Genomic DNA, 17,299 nt, shown 5'->3' on the forward strand with positions numbered 1-17,299 from the left:
ATATTGAACACAAGGTATAGATCGTGTCATCCTTGTCCAGTTCAATATTGGGCCCATAGACATTTATCCTGTTACACAGGATGCGCAAATTCCATCTAGGGCACTCATGTCCCTCAGCATGCTTTGTGGAGTACCCATCAACTGTCTTTATAGTTATCCAGTTACGGACAACCTTGGATCAGCAATAAAGCACTCGACTCTACATCTAGGATCCATGGTGGTTTCAGGTCGAAGAGTGGTATACACTATTATCACCATGAGAATAACTTATGACACTTTGCATAACTTTCTATATAGTATTCTCATAGCGGGTCAATCCGGTATAAATATTACTCCTAATATTCATACCTATGTTTAAGACTTGATAACTCTTTATCCATGATCCATGAGATGTGATCATCAGTCTACAAACATAATAGTCTTAATGCTTTAATGTTATCCCAATTCACACTAAAGCTCGACTACGAATACTTTAAGAATAGTGTCCTTATGTTTAATGTGCTCTCATGATTAAGTCACACTTAATACATTAAACAGACTATCTATTCCAGGGACTTTATTAATCAACCATAATAAAGAAAATTCCTTTTATTATTAATAAATAATTCTATACAAGTACCAAAAGTATTGGCCTCTAGGGCTTACACCAACAATCTCCCACTAGCACTAGTGCCAATCAGGCATACCCCTTATGCCCATTGATCTAGTATGGCCATTATGCTTCTGTTGCGCAAGAGGCTTTGTTAGTGGGTCAGCAATATTGTCAAGTGTAGGTACTCTACATTGTGAGAAAATTCCTTACCTTGAATTAATTTTTAATGATAGCAAATTGTGTGATCATCATCCAAATGTTGGTTGTGCATTGCATTACATGATACATGTGTGTTTTATTATGTTTTTCATCCCACTATATTGTTGCATAACTGTACATATAAACCTACATTGATATTCCCCTTTAAATAACAATTAAAATGCATTTTATGTCAGTAAGCATCGATACATAAAGCCTCTGCATCGATACATACAGCATGAGATAAATCACAAAACCTTTCTGTTCAGTATGCATCGATGCATACGAGTCATGCATCAATACATGGAAGACAAAATACTCTATGCATCGATACACACGATCCCTGCATCGATACATGACAAATTGAAACAGCCTGTGTATCAATACATACGCACCAGGCATCGATACATACTAGTGTAATAACCACTTGCATCGATACACACGACCTTTGCATCGATACATGAATAATCAATTTCACCAAAATTCACATTACTTACAGTATGTATCGATACACACCCTTATGCATCAATACAAAAGACTGTTTTATGTTATAACAGCAACTGTTTTGCAGCATATAAAAGACAGGTTACAACAGCAGTGCAAAAACACGAATTCATTGAGGGAAAACAATTGAACACAGATCAAAAGCAGTGTTGGAGCAATTGTTTGAGAGCAATTAGAAACCTGAAAGAGACTTCATCTTCTTCATCTTCTCAATCACTTTTCTTCAAGAACATTTACACATAACCATTCTTGTTCTTTGGATTAAAGAAGCATCGAGATAACGTTCAGTGGTATGATCAAGGATCTAGCTGTGGTTTGCAGTGGAACGATCGAGGATCTAGCTGAGTCGAAGATTGAAGGGGGTTTCTAGGAAAAACCTACTGGTTTGTCCTTCAAGAACTGGAGTGTTCTTGAGGGTTTGGGAGTCACATTTGCAGAACATATTCAGCCGCAGCGTTGCGTTTGGAGATCGGGGGATTTCGCAAGCAGGTCGTGGAACCGGTGAATTGTTTGCAACTTTGTGCAGGAAAATCTTGATCGTGCTCAGATCAAGTGAAGGTTTATACAAGAAGAGGTTCTTAGAGTTTAGAATTCTGTCTTTGTATCATAACCTTGTATCAACGGATTCGGCAATAATTGATAATCAAAGTTCTCAATTTCATTTGAAATTGAGAGGGAGACGTACCCACACGCGAGGACGACGTGGGGAACTTCCTTACCAGATCTCTGCGTATCGTACTCTTACCTTACTCCTCTTTACGTTTTTCAAACTATTTTCGCAATTTCAGTTAGTGTGTGGTGATTGTATCTTTTTCAAGACAGCAGTGGCAAGAAAACTTTAATCAAACTCCATTGCTGTTCATAATCGATCACATACACACCAACTGTTTGATAAAACGGTTAGCTAGATTTTATTCATTGGAAATAGACTTTAATGATAAGTGCATTCAATTAGGTAAAATTCTGGTGTGAATTGTTTCTGTCATTCTCATTAAAATCCAGCAATTAAACTTGTGTGTCCGGCTTTCTAGTAGCGGTTCAGAATAGACGGAAGTCGATTCGGGACTGATTTTTCCGCCAACTTTGAAAACTCTGATAAAACTTTAAATCCGTTAAATTTGAAAGAGGTGATCTATTCACCCCCCCTCTCGATCACTAGCCACACCGTCTAACAAGTGGTATCAGAGCGCCGGTTCGCTGGTGCTCTGTGGCTGCCTGTAACAGTATGGATTCTGAACCAAAGGGGGCGTATAATAGAGCGCCTATTTTCAACGGTGAAAATTATGGCTACTGGAAAGACTGCATGCGAGTTCATATAAATTCTGTGGATAGGTTAGTATGGGCTGCCATTGAAAACGGTCCGTTTCAAATCACTATGACAAATGCGGCTGGCGCCATAGTACCTAAACCAGAAGATGATTGGAATGAGAAAGATGAGAAAAAATGGTCGTGTGATTGGAGAGCTCGAAACATGTTAATTTCAGCACTTGGTGTTGATGAGTATTATCGAGTATCCCATTGCACGACAGCTAAAGAAATGTGGGACGCTTTAGAAGTTGCCCATGAGGGTACTACTGAAGTAAAACAGTCCCGCATTAACACACTCAATCAAGAGTTTGAGCTCTTTCGCATGAAACAAGGAGAATCCATCTCCGACATGCAAAAGAGATTCACCCATCTAACTAACCGATTGAATGCTCTTGGAAAAACTATTTCCAATGAAATTGCTACTAATAAAATTCTCAGGTGTCTTAGCAGGGAGTGGCAACCTAAAGTTACAGCAATCAAGGAAGCCAACGATCTTACAAGACTTACGATTACAACTCTGTTTGGAAAGCTGGAAGAACATCAGCAAGCTTTGGAAAGTCTTGAAAAATATGAGAATAAAAGTAAGAAGGAAAAGGAGAAGAAAAGAGACAAAGAGGGAGAGAAGAAGCCAATAGCTCTTGTGGCTTCTAGCTCTAAGTCCTCACGAAAAGAGCAAAGCGACAATGATTCAAGTAGTGACAAAGACTCGGATGATGAGGAAATGGGACTGTTTGTAAGGAGATACAATAGATTCATTCGAAAGAATGGAGTCAAGCATTCCGATAAAAATCTCATGAAGTTTCGAAAACAATCTACAAATTCGAAACAAGAAGAGAACAAGAAGAGTAGAGGAAGAGGATCCTGTTTTAATTGTGGTAAATCCGGACACTATAAAACGGACTGCCCTATGAAGTATAAGGATCAAAGAAAAGATTCGCCAAAAGGGTACAGCAAACAAAGAAGAGCGTATATTGCATGGGAAAGTGATAGTGATTCATCAAGCACACAAAGCTCAAGTGATGATGATGAAGCTGCAAATCTGTGCCTTATGGCTCACAAAAAAAATCTGTCCTACCACAAGAAGAAAAACAATGACAAAAAGGTAAAACAAGCCTATTACGATAATTTCTCCTCTATGTCTTTTTCAGAACTAAAAATAGCTTTTGAAAAACTGCATAACGAAGTTGTAGATGCTTTTAAAAGACTATCTTCCGACAAACATATTTTCTCTTTTTTGGAAGGTAAAGTAAACAAAGCTGAAATTGATTTAGAAGCATTGAAAACTAGTATTGCAGAAAATTCAAAAACTATTGACATTGACGGATGTAGTAGAGTTAGGTATTGTGACGCTTGTTATATTTGGCAAAAAGAGGTAAACACTCTTAAGGTCAAATTAGAGAAAGCGCTACAACCTAAAGTTACTTATGCCGTTAACCCCAAGTTGTTTAAGAAGTCATTGAATCCTCCATATGCAAAATACTCTTTTATTCTAAAGGATTCAATGAACAAGAAACAACAAACACATCATCATGGTTTATGTCATTATTGTTGCCATGCTGGCCATACCATTGAAAAATGCAAATTTAGGAGATTTGTTGTCCCTAAAGGCATTTACAAATGGAAGCCAAAAGGCAACCATGTTAACACTTACCCACTTGGACCCAATGAAAATTGGGGACCAACTTCTCGCTTTTGATGTTTTAGGATGAGTGCCTTGCCTCCGCAGATAGAAGGTGGTTTCTTGACAGCGGCTGCTCAAGGCACATGACCGGTGACATATCGCTCTTTATAGACTTCAAGGCAAAGAAGAAGGGATATGTCACTTATGGAGACAACAACAAAGGAGCTATACTCGGCAAAGGTAGTGTAGGTAATCCCTCCACCACTACTATTTCAAATGTCCATTTAGTTGAGGGACTTAAACACAATTTGTTAAGCATAAGTCAACTATGCGACATGGGCTATAAAGTGTCTTTTACAAAAACTTGCTGCATAATTGAACATGTTGAACAAAACATTGTGTTTAAGGGTGTAAGAGTAAACAATATCTATATGCTTGACTTGTTTGATGTACCTTTAATAAGTACTAAATGTCTAGTCACCTTGAATGATGATTCTTGGCTTTGGCATAGACGTTTAGCGCATGTAAATTTCGATTTGCTTAATAAGGTTGTGTCTAAGGATCTAGTAGTCGGTCTACCAAAAATAAAATTTTCAAAAGACCACCTATGTGACGCGTGCCAAATGGGAAAGCAAACAAGGGTGTCCTTTAAATCTAAAAATGTAATTTCAACTTCACGACCCCTTGAGCTTCTCCATATGGACCTCTTTGGACCTTCTAGGACAAAGAGCCTAGGTGGAAATTACTATGGCTTTGTAATAGTTGATGACTACTCTAGATTCACTTGGACTATATTCCTTCATAGCAAAGATGAAACTTTTTCTGCTTTTAAAAATTTTGCAAATCTGTCCCAAAACAAAATGAATTCCAAAATAGTTACAATTCGTAGTGATCATGGTGGTGAGTTTCAAAATTACCACTTTGAGAAGTTTTGTGACAAGTATGGTATTGAGCATAACTTTTCAGCTCCTCGCACTCCACAACAAAATGGCGTTGTGGAGCGTAAAAATCGTGTTTTAGAGGAGTTGGCAAGAACAATGCTTAATGAGGGTGGATTACCAAAATACTTTTGGGCTGATGCTGTTAGCACAGCCTGTTATGTTCTAAACAGAATCTCAATTCGCCCTATTTTAAACAAAACTCCTTATGAACTTTTGAAAGGAAGAAAACCAAACTTGTCACATCTTCACGTATTCGGTTGTAAATGTTTTGTTTTGAATAACGGTAAGGAAAACATTGGGAAGTTTGATGCAAAAGCGGATGAAGGTATTTTTCTTGGTTACTCACTGTCAAGTAAGGCATATAGAGTGTATAATAAGCGTTTACTTACTGTTGAAGAATCTGTTCATGTTTCTTTTGATGAGTCTTATCCGAAAAATGTCGAAAAAGGTATTTCTTTTGATGACGCAGGTGTATCTACAGAAGACATACTCAAGGAAGCTGTTGAGGAAACTGATCAGTCCAAAACAGCTGCCCATGAGAAGGAGGAAGATACTAGTCATGAAGAAATTGAGGAAGAAAAGACAGCTGAAGTGAATGATCTTCCAACAGCTTGGAGATCCTCAAAAGACCATCCCATTGACAACATTTTGGGAGACATTTCAAAGGGAGTAATGACCCGGTCTAAGATAAGTAACTTTTGTTCTCACTTCGCGTTTGTTTCACAAGTAGAACCTAAAAATACCAAAGAGGCCTTGATTGATGAATTTTGGCTAATGGCCATGCAAGAAGAGCTTAATCAATTTAAAAGAAATGACGTTTGGGAACTTGTCCCTCGTCCGCGAGATCATCATATCATAGGCACTAAGTGGGTTTTTAGAAACAAGCTTGATGAAAACGGAGTGATTACTAGGAACAAGGCACGCTTAGTAGCACAAGGGTATAACCAAGAGGAGGGCATAGACTATGAGGAAACTTATGCTCCAGTTGCTCGCCTTGAAGCTATACGTCTTTTGCTTGCCTATGCGTGTTCTAAGGATTTTAAGCTTTACCAAATGGACGTAAAAAGTGCCTTTCTTAATGGTGTCATAAATGAAGAAGTATATGTTTCACAACCTCCCGGTTTTGAAAATGCTGAAAATCCAGATCATGTTTACAAATTAAAACGAGCTTTGTATGGTCTTAAACAAGCCCTCGGGTTTGGTATGAAAGGCTTAGCAAATTCCTAATTGATCATGGATATTCAAGAGGTAAAGTGGACAATACACTCTTTATTAAACACAAAGGGAAGCACATTCTTTTAGTTCAAGTTTATGTCGACGATATCATATTTGGTTCAACTAACATACACTTGGTCGAAGAATTTTCTAAGGTTATGCAGGGTGAATTTGAGATGAGTCTAATGGGGGAGCTGAACTACTTCCTAGGACTGCAAATAAAGCAACTTGATGAGGGTACAGCAGTATGTCAAACAAAATACTGCAGAGAACTACTCAAGCGCTTTGGAATGAATGACTCAAAATCGATTGACACCCCAATGCCTACCAACGGAAATCTAGACAAGGATGAGCATGGTAAGTGTGTAGATGTCAGAAGGTTCAGAGGTATGATTGGATCTCTCTTGTATCTTTCTGCTTCTAGACCTGACATCATGTTTAGTGTTTGTATGTGTGCACGCTATCAATCAAATCCTAAGGAATCGCACCTTAAAGTGGTAAAGCGCATATTTAGATACCTTCACGGAACACCTAAATATGGGCTTTGGTATTCCAAAGGAAGTGATTGTAGCTTAGTAGGGTACTCCGATTCTGATTTTGCTGGCTGCAAATCAGATAGGAAGAGCACAAGTGGTTCATGTCACCTGTTTTCAAACTCCTTGGTCAGTTGGCACAGCAAAAAGCAAGTTTATGTGGCTTTGTCAACTGCAGAGGCAGAATACGTTGCAGCCGGTAGTTGTTGCGCTCAGATTTTATGGCTGAAGCAGCAACTACAAGACTTCAACATTCAACTCAAACGTATTCCTATCAAATGTGACAACACTAGTGCCATAAACCTTACTAAAAACCCTGTTTTACACTCACGCACTAAACACATAGAGATTAGACATCATTTCCTTCGTGACCATGTTGAAAAAGAAGACGTTGTCTTTGAGCACGTTGATTCCAAAAATCAGCTCGCTGATATTTTCACTAAACCATTGGCAACGGAACCTTTCTTCAACATTCGTCGCGAATTGGGAGTCTTAGATCTTTCTCAATTGATGTCATAAGCATGTTATCTCTTAATTATATTATGCCTCATCATGGTTGATAAGAGCTGTTTTAGATGTCAATTATCCATCACACGAGTTCTCCAACAGAGGTAATATCAATCCTTTCTACAATTTTCTTATTGCTAAGTGATTGTGTATGTTACATCAAATGTTCTTACTCTAGTTGATATAAAATTTGATTGCATATACTCCTGTCCATATTGTGTGCACATTAACAATCTGACTTCTAAATCTCTCTTGAGCATAATCATCATGACATAGTGCATAATGCATATTCATACTGCATTAAAATTCATTAAAAGCTAGTTCAGCATCAGTATACATCGACACCAACGAAGCATGCATCGATCCAAACACTCTAAAATTCAAATTTTTGAAAAACTGCTTCAGGATGCATCGATGCATCCATCGCATGTATCGATACACATGCCCATTGTGAATATTTGACATCGACTCATGACCTTCTGCATCGATACATACTGATGCTATCTGAATTAAATGCAATTTCTTTCTCTCTCATGCATCGACACATCAGCCAATCATATCACTTCCTATCTCATTACTTCATCTCATCTGCCCTCAAAAACCCCAAAACCAGTGGCTAACCCTAATCCTCCTCATCTTCACTCTCTCTCACAAACTTGGTAAAACCCTAAATCTCACATCACCATGCCTCCACGCACTATTCCAGCCAGAGCAAAAGGAAAAGGAAAGGGAAAGGAAGCAGCCGGTACTTCTCAGCAACCACCAGATGTTCCTTCAAATGCCTTAAACATACTTCATCCTGCCATTGCTACTGAATTTGAGGAATCCTTCAAGGCCAGGTTGGTAATGAAACCTCATATCTTTGATAAAACAGATGTTGTTCATCTGCACCTAAATGAAGTAGTTGAACTCTTACATGCACAAAGACTTGGGTCCTTTCTATCTACAAAAGATGAGTATCATGAGGATTTCATCCGGGCCTTTTTTGCTGGTTTACAAACTGGTAGAGGCTATATGTTCCGGTGTTCTATCGGAGTCAGAACATATACCTTTGAAGCCTCTGATTGGGAAACGGTGTTTCAAATGCCGCTTCCGTCGATGGCTGTCAAGTCCTGGCATGACCTGCACTTTGATCCTGAATTTGACATGAAGGACTTTACTCCTTCTATCCTAAAGATTGATAGACCATTGAGTGAGGATGAACACGTCACGTCAGGTATGATCAAGCAAACTCCGCGTATTCTTCACTGGATTATCACTCATATTCTGCGTCCAACAAACAGTGGACATTCGCGGTTGGACAGGCCCAGCATACATCTTCTCTACATTTTGCAAAATAAGGTGTTCTTAAACTGGGCTAATTACTTTGTAAAACGTCTATTTTTCGTGCGAGACAGCTCCAAAAATGGGGCTCTAGGTTATGCTTCTCAAATAATGAAAATTCTTAAGTTTTGGAAAGTTGCAATACCTATTGTCCCTCTCCTATCTCCATCTGCAGCTCAAGAGTTTGACTCTGCCACTCTATTGCATATGGGATATCGGTGGGATAAAGACCGCAAATGCTTCTATTTCTTCGAAAGAAAATCCAAAACCAGAATTTACAATTTTGACGTGCCTTCGGAACGCATCCATGTTGCTGAAGATCAGCCTGATGAAGAGATGCAGGATGCGGCTGAAACAGATGCACCACAGGCTGAGGCCAATGCTGGTTGGGGAGATTGGGTGCCACGAAGGTGGTCTCCCACCAACTACGTACCTGAACCTACAGCCCTTCCATTCTCCGGTGGTACTTCAGCCTCAACACCAAATGCGGACATCACTCACATGCTTCAACAGATGGAAATTGTCAACAAAGAACGCCATGAAGAAGCACGGTACTGGCATGTTCAACAATCTGAATGGCACAACGAGCATCGGGACTGGCATGATGAGCATACACGGATGTATCACAATCAACACGCTTGGCACCAAGACTTGGTGAAATGGCATCAGGTTTTCTATGGACAGCTTTAGAAGCATTGAAGTTCAGAACCGATTTAGGCAATACTCCTTCATGGGCCAAAATCCAGACACAATGCCTCCTCCTCCGCCTCCGCCAAGCTACCGAGATCCTGACAAACATGATGAGGAATCCTGTGGTGGCAACAATCCAAATTAACCCACCTGCACTTCATCTCATAGCATTTCATCTCATATTGCTCTAGTTTTATTTTGTTGCACAATATATGGTTTAGCTTATGTAACTCTTAAACTCGTTCGTATCTTTAAAACGCGTTTCTAATTCTGTTTATCTCTATTGTTATTGCCCTTATTCTTCATTCTTTGTGAATGATTCTTTACTTTGAAGCTTCATTCTATGTGATTGATAGCCTGTTATCCATTTCTTGCCATGTCCTGCTACACTATGCTACCTTGATAAATATGTTTCTTCTTCTTTTTTATGTTGACAAAGGGGGAGAAAATGCAGATATGCACAAACTCAGGGGGAGTATCACACATCTTGCCAAGAATTTGCCATCATCAAAAAGGGGGAGTTTGTGAGAAAATTCCTTACCTTGAATTAATTTTTAATGATAGCAAATTGTGTGATCATCATCCAAATGTTGGTTGTGCATTGCATTACATGATACATATGTGTTTTATTATGTTTTCATCCCACTATATTGTTGCATAACTGTACATATAAACCTACATTGATATTCCCTTTAAATAACAATTAAAATGCATTTTATGTCAGTAAGCATCGATACATAAAGCCTCTGCATCGATACATACAGCATGAGATAAATCACAAAACCTTTCTGTTCAGTATGCATCGATGCATACGAGTCATGCATCAATACATGGAAGACAAAATACTCTATGCATCGATACACACGATCCCTGCATCGATACATGACAAATTGAAACAGCCTGTGTATCAATACATACGCACCAGGCATCGATACATACTAGTGTAATAACCACTTGCATCGATACACACGACCTTTGCATCGATACATGAATAATAAATTTCACCAAAATTCACATTACTTACAGTATGTATCGATACACACCCTTATGCATCAATACAAAAGACTGTTTTATGTTATAACAGCAACTGTTTTGCAGCATATAAAAGACAGGTTACAACAGCAGTGCAAAAACACGAATTCATTGAGGGAAAACAATTGAACACAGATCAAAAGCAGTGTTGGAGCAATTGTTTGAGAGCAATTAGAAACCTGAAAGAGACTTCATCTTCTTCATCTTCTCAATCACTTTTCTTCAAGAACATTTACACATAACCATTCTTGTTCTTTGGATTAAAGAAGCATCGAGATAACGTTCAGTGGTACGATCAAGGATCTAGCTGTGGTTTGCAGTGGAACGATCGAGGATCTAGCTGAGTCGAAGATTGAAGGGGTTTCTAGGAAAAACCTACTGGTTTGTCCTTCAAGAACTGGAGTGTTCTTGAGGGTTTGGGAGTCACATTTGCAGAACATATTCAGCCGCAGCGTTGCGTTTGGAGATCGGGGGATTTCGCAAGCAGGTCGTGGAACCGGTGAATTGTTTGCAACTTTGTGCAGGAAAATCTTGATCGTGCTCAGATCAAGTGAAGGTTTATACAAGAAGAGGTTCTTAGAGTTTAGAATTCTGTCTTTGTATCATAACCTTGTATCAACGGATTCGGCAATAATTGATAATCAAAGTTCTCAATTTCATTTGAAATTGAGAGGGAGACGTACCCACACGCGAGGACGACGTGGGGAACTTCCTTACCAAATCTCTGCGTATCGTACTCTTACCTTACTCCTCTTTATGTTTTTCAAACTGTTTTCGCAATTTCAGTTAGTGTGTGGTGATTGTATCTTTTTCAAGACAGCAGTGGCAAGAAAACTTTAATCAAACTCCATTGTTGTTTATCATCGATCACATACACACCAACTGTTTGATAAAACGGTTAGCTAGATTCTATTCATTGGAAATAGACTTTAATGATAAGTGCATTCAATTAGGTAAAATTCTGGTGTGAATTGTTTCTGTCATTCTCATTAAAATCCAGCAATTAAACTTGTGTGTCCGGCTTTCTAGTAGCGGTTCAGAATAGACGGAAGTCGATTCGGGACTGATTTTTCCGCCAACTTTGAAAACTCTGATAAAACTTTAAATCCGTTAAATTTGAAAGAGGTGATCTATTCACCCCCCCCTCTCGATCACTAGCCACACCGTCTAACATACATATTTTCACATCTCCTCTATCTATTATCTCTCGAATGAGGTGATAATGCCTAAGTATCTGTTTAGATCGTTGGTCAGATCTAGGCTCCTTAGCTTGTGCGATAGCACCATTTTTATCATAATAGAGACCAATGGGATCCACAATGCTAGGAACTATGTCAAGTTCACTAAGGAACTTCTGATCCAAACAACTTCCTTTGTTGCACTTGAGGCAGCAATATACTCGGCCTCGGTTGTAGAATCAGCAACTGTATCTTGCTTTGAAATTTTCAAGCTCACAACACCACCATTTAAGCAAAACACATAACCATTGGAATCATCCATATTAAAGCGTCTCAGCACTTTGTCTATGTACCCTGACTTAGGCCAAGCATTTTGTGATCTATCTCTATAGATTCTGATTCCTAATATATAGGATGCTTCACCTAGGTCCTTCATATAAAAGCATTTCCCCAACCAGGACTTTACTCGTTGCAAGGTAGGGATATCGTTTCCAATGAGTAATATGTCATCTACATATAACATCAGGAAAACGATCATGCTCCAACTAACCTTCTTGTAGACACAAGGCTCATCTTTGTTTTTGATGAATCCATGAGTAATACATCACCTTGATCAGATATCCATATATCTCAGGTAGGTGACGTATCCTGCCTGACCTACACGGGTCTTACACAACTACTTGTGTTTCCTGCTCTAATTCCTCCATAGGTGTATCGATGCTTTGTGATTCTTGAATTTCTTCAAGCTCTACTTTCCTCCCACTTATTCCTTTGGAAATAAAATCCCTTTCCAGGAAAACTCCAGTTCAAGCGACAAACACTTTGCCCTCTGAAGGATTGTAGAGATAATACCCTCTTGTTTCTTTAGGATACCCCACAAATAAGCATTTGTCAGATTTGGGCTCAAGCTTAGTTGAAATTTGTCGTTTCACATAAACTTCGCAACCTCAAATCTTCATGTAAGACATATTTGGTTTCTTACCACTCCATATCTCATATGGTGTCTTTTCATCCTTTTGGATGGAACACGGTTAAGTGTGTAAGCTGATGTAAATAGTTTATGTCCTCAAAAGGAGTTTGGAAGATTGGTGTGACTCATCATGGACCGGACCATGTCTAACAGGGTTCGATTTCTTCTCTCAGATACACCATTCCCGTGGGGTGTTTCGGGAGGAGTAAGTTGGGATATGATCCCACACTCTTTCAGATGGTCATCAAACTCTAGGCTTAAATACTCACCACCTCGATCTGATCGAAGAGTTTTAATATTCTTACCTAGTTGGTTTTGTACTTCATTCTTGAATTCCTTGAACTTTTCAAAGGACTCTGATTTGTGTTTCATTAAATACACATGTCCATATCTACTGAAGTCATCAGTAAATGTGATGAAGTACTGAAAACCTCCTCTGGCTGGTATGTTCAGTGGTCCACATACATCAGTATGTATGAGGGCCAAAAGATCATTAGCTCTTTCACCTTTTTCTTGTGAATGGAGACTTTGTCATCTTTCCAATTAAACAAGATCTGCATGTCTCATATGATTCATAATCAAAAGAGTCCAAGAGTCCATCTTTATGGAGTTTGGAAATGCGTTTCTCATTTATGTGGCCTAATCGACAATGCCAAAGGTAAGTTGGATTTAACTCATTAGGTTTCATCCTTTTAGTATTAATGTTATAAACTGGCATTTTAAGATCAAGGACATATAATCCATTGTTCATTTGAGCAGTAACATAGAATATATCATTCAAATAAATTGAACAACAATTGTTCTTTATTATGAATGAAAAACCAAACTTGTCCAAACAAGAAATGGAAATAATATTCCTGCTAATTGCTGGTACATAATAACAGTTCTCTAATTGAATTATTAAACCACTAGGTAAAGTCAATTCAAAAGTTCCTACGGCTAAGGCAACAACCTTTGCTCCATTGCCAACTCATAGGTCAACTTCACCTTTTGCCAAATCTCTACTTCTTTTCAGCCCCTGCACATTTGTATAAATGTGAGATCCGCATCCAGTATCTAATACCCATGATGCAGAAGTAGATAAATTAATTTCAATAACAAAAACACCTGAAGTTGAAGTCTCTACTCCATTCTTCTTATCTTCCAGGTACTTTGGGCAGTTCCTCTTCCAATATCTGGTCTTACCGCAATGGAAGGAGGTGCCTTCTTTTGCTATGCCTCCACTAGGCTTTAAAGGAGCAACAATGGGTTTGGGTTTGGAAACTTCCTTGCCTTTTCCTTTATCACCCTGCTTAGTGGGCCTTTTGTTCTGTCTCTTTCCATTTCCGATCATCAGAATGGACTTCCCTTTTGACTTCAGATTCTGCTCGGCAGTTCTTAACATGGCGAGCAGTTCAGGAAGAGATTTGTCCATATCAATCATATTGAAATTTAGGACAAATTGACTGAAACTATCTGGCAACGATTGCAAGATCAAATCAGTCGCAAGTTCCTTTTCGAGGGGAAAACCCAATCTCTCAAGGTTTTCCACATACCCAATCATCTTGAGCACATGGGGACCTACAGGGGCTCCCTCAGCTAACTTGCCTTGAAAAAGGGATTTTGAAACTTCAAACCTCTCATGCCTTGCTTGCTCTTGATAGAGCAACTTCAGGTGTTCGATCATATCGAACGCTGACATGTTCTCATGTTGCTTTTGCAATTCTGAGTTCATGGTAGCCAGCATGAGACAAGTAGTTTCATTGGCATCATCGACATGCTTCTTATAAGCATCTCCTTCTGCCTTAGGTGCAGAACTAGGAGGTTCCTCTTCAGGAACAGGTGTCTCCAAGACATACATCTTTTTATCATGTTTGAGGATAATCCTCAGGTTTCGGTGCCAATCCAGAAAATTTGTCCCAGACAATTTTTCCTTATCAAGGATTGATCGCAAGATGTTGTTAGAGGTGTTTGCTGTCATGGTAATCTACACAAGGATTAATGAAAATATAAGTATCATTGACATATTTAATTAGGCCTTTAATTAAACATGCTCCCACTATTTTACTCAAAACAAATGACCCTCATCATTTAATTCGGAAAATCCCGTTAGAAGATTTTCTAGTGGGTTGAGATCCATATTTCACTTCGTTCTAAGTCCGCGTAGGCGGATTACACAAAACTAGGTTATTTAGGTAGGAACTCCTTTCAATTGTATCTCATACAACTCTCGAAAATTTCAGTTGGGTGAATAACTCCTTATTCCAATCCATCATATGGATCATTCCCAACTCTTGCTTCTAAACATATATATAATCTTATTATAATTTGTTTAGTTAAGTTTGACTCATTGCTTTAATAGTTGGATATTACAGTTATCCCATCGCACCTTACTAATATAGAACATGCACCTCGCATAGGCGAAACCTACTTTATTCGATACTAGTCTTGCTGAGTGTTAAAACTTGGAAAGCATAAATTTAATATTTAATTTGAGGGAATTGGAATTTTTCCGATCTCACCGGCTTATTTATCATTTAAATCGCCTCTCACATGCATCAACATACATTCACATGCATCAACATACATACATAATGAAACAGTTATGGCCCCTAGCGCAATTTTTCTCTCAAGCCAATGAGAGAACCTAAGCTAACCTAACAACGATCTAAGCTTCTCCAAGCAAGATCTTCAAGGTTGTCCTCCTTTGGCACTGACTTCTTTGCTTTCTTCATATCATTACATTACATAAAAGAAACTCGTTTTACATACGAGGGAGTGAGATGAGAAAAGAAGTTACATTTGGGAGATTAAGAGAGAGGCACGACACGCAGGTCGTATTTTAAAACCCAAAAAAAAATAAAGGAAGACTAAGGCCATAACCGATCACCACAAGACAATAATAAACACTTTATTATTATTATTAATTCCTATAATTAATTAAAACCAAATTAAATCTCGACGACCGATCACCACATTTTAATGAATAATTCATTTAAAATCAATGTCGCTTTTCGCATCAACACTTGATACTTTTAAAGCACTGAGTTAGCCGAACGGGTGAAAACATTATTTTCTGCCTTGCGTTAAGAGGTTAACCATATGAGTTAACCGGTTAACACTGTTTGAAATCTGTTCAAAAAATTATTTTCTGCCTTGCGTTAACCGGTTAACCAAATGCGTTAACCGGTTAACACTGTTTGAAAATGTCTTGGAAAACTGTTTTTCGCCTTGCGTTAACCGGTTAACCAAAAGCGTTAACCGGTTAACACTGCTTGAAAAACTCAAAATTTTATTTCGTATTGCGTTAACCGGTTAACCAAATGCGTTAACCGGTTAACACTGTTCCAAAAAGTGTTCAGAAAGCACAACTCTTGTGCAGTCATAACCCCAATCGCATAACTCTCTGACAACACAACCCTTGTGCTGTCATTAACCCTAATGTACCAATTTCAGACTGTCAAACACATCTCGATTGTTAATTCAGTATGATGGATAAACACGTCATTGCATCACCATACTAATGTCGGATCAAGAAGCAAATGACCATTGATCGCTCAAAGGAAAACAATCATTGAGTGTTTGAATGAACGAAACGAGAACATTATATCATATATAATGTATTTTGCATCAAGATTACATATATCACATATATGACTTGATCGATCTCAATTTAATCTTTGATACATTATGTATTTAATCATATTAATACAGAACAAAAACAGATATCAGATTCATGGTTTCGTAAGTGGCTCTGATACCACTGAAGGAGAATGGTCATCCAAGGCGCAGCGGAATTTAAAAATTTCTCCATTTAGTGATCCTTACGAATGGGCATGATCAGTGATAAAATCGTTACCTCTTGTGGCGATTCAAACCTTTGGTGCAAATCTCTTGTAACGATCAAAACCTTGGATACAGATCCACGGGGCGATCACGAACGTTGAAGGATGACAACGTCTCTACTCAGTCCACACGAACGGATTCCTTCAATCGCAGTGCTAACTGATATGAATGAAGGCTTTGAGTGAGAGAAAGAGAGATACGAAATTCCAACTCTTCAGTTGTGTTGTATTCCCATGCAATGCTTCTGCACAAGAGTTCTATTTATAGGACCACTTGTGTGGGCTTCAACCAAAAAGCCCACTTAAGTGTATTTTGGCCCATATCTCATAATATGCCAAAATCACTTAAGTATTTGGTACCTTACCATACTTCGTATTCTACTTAAGTACATTGTACCTTACGATGTTCCTTAGTTACTCTATCTCTCATCAATCGGTCCTTTGTGTGTGACCCTGTAGGTTTTCGCGACCTTGGCAATTATATTAAGTCACGCATTTAACATAATAAATAGTGAGCAGTATCTAGCAACACATCACTGCTACCCAAGACACGAAAATGTCATGTGATCTGACAAAACCTCCTGTGATAATGATTATGTGTATAATTACCCCTTTGCCCTTATGTCTATATTGAACACAAGGTATAGATCGTGTCATCCTTGTCCAGTTCAATATTGGGCCCATAGACATTTATCCTGTTACGCAGGATGGGCAAATTCCATCTAGGACACTCATGTCCCTCAGCATGCTTTGTGGAGTACCCTTCAACTGTCTTTATGGTTATCCAATTACGGACAACGTTGGATCAGCAATAAAGCACTCGACCCTACATCTAGGATCCATAGTGGTTTCAGGTCGAAGAG

This window comes from Lathyrus oleraceus, chromosome 3 (genome assembly GCF_024323335.1).
Source record: "Lathyrus oleraceus cultivar Zhongwan6 chromosome 3, CAAS_Psat_ZW6_1.0, whole genome shotgun sequence".
NCBI lineage: Eukaryota > Viridiplantae > Streptophyta > Magnoliopsida > Fabales > Fabaceae > Lathyrus > Lathyrus oleraceus.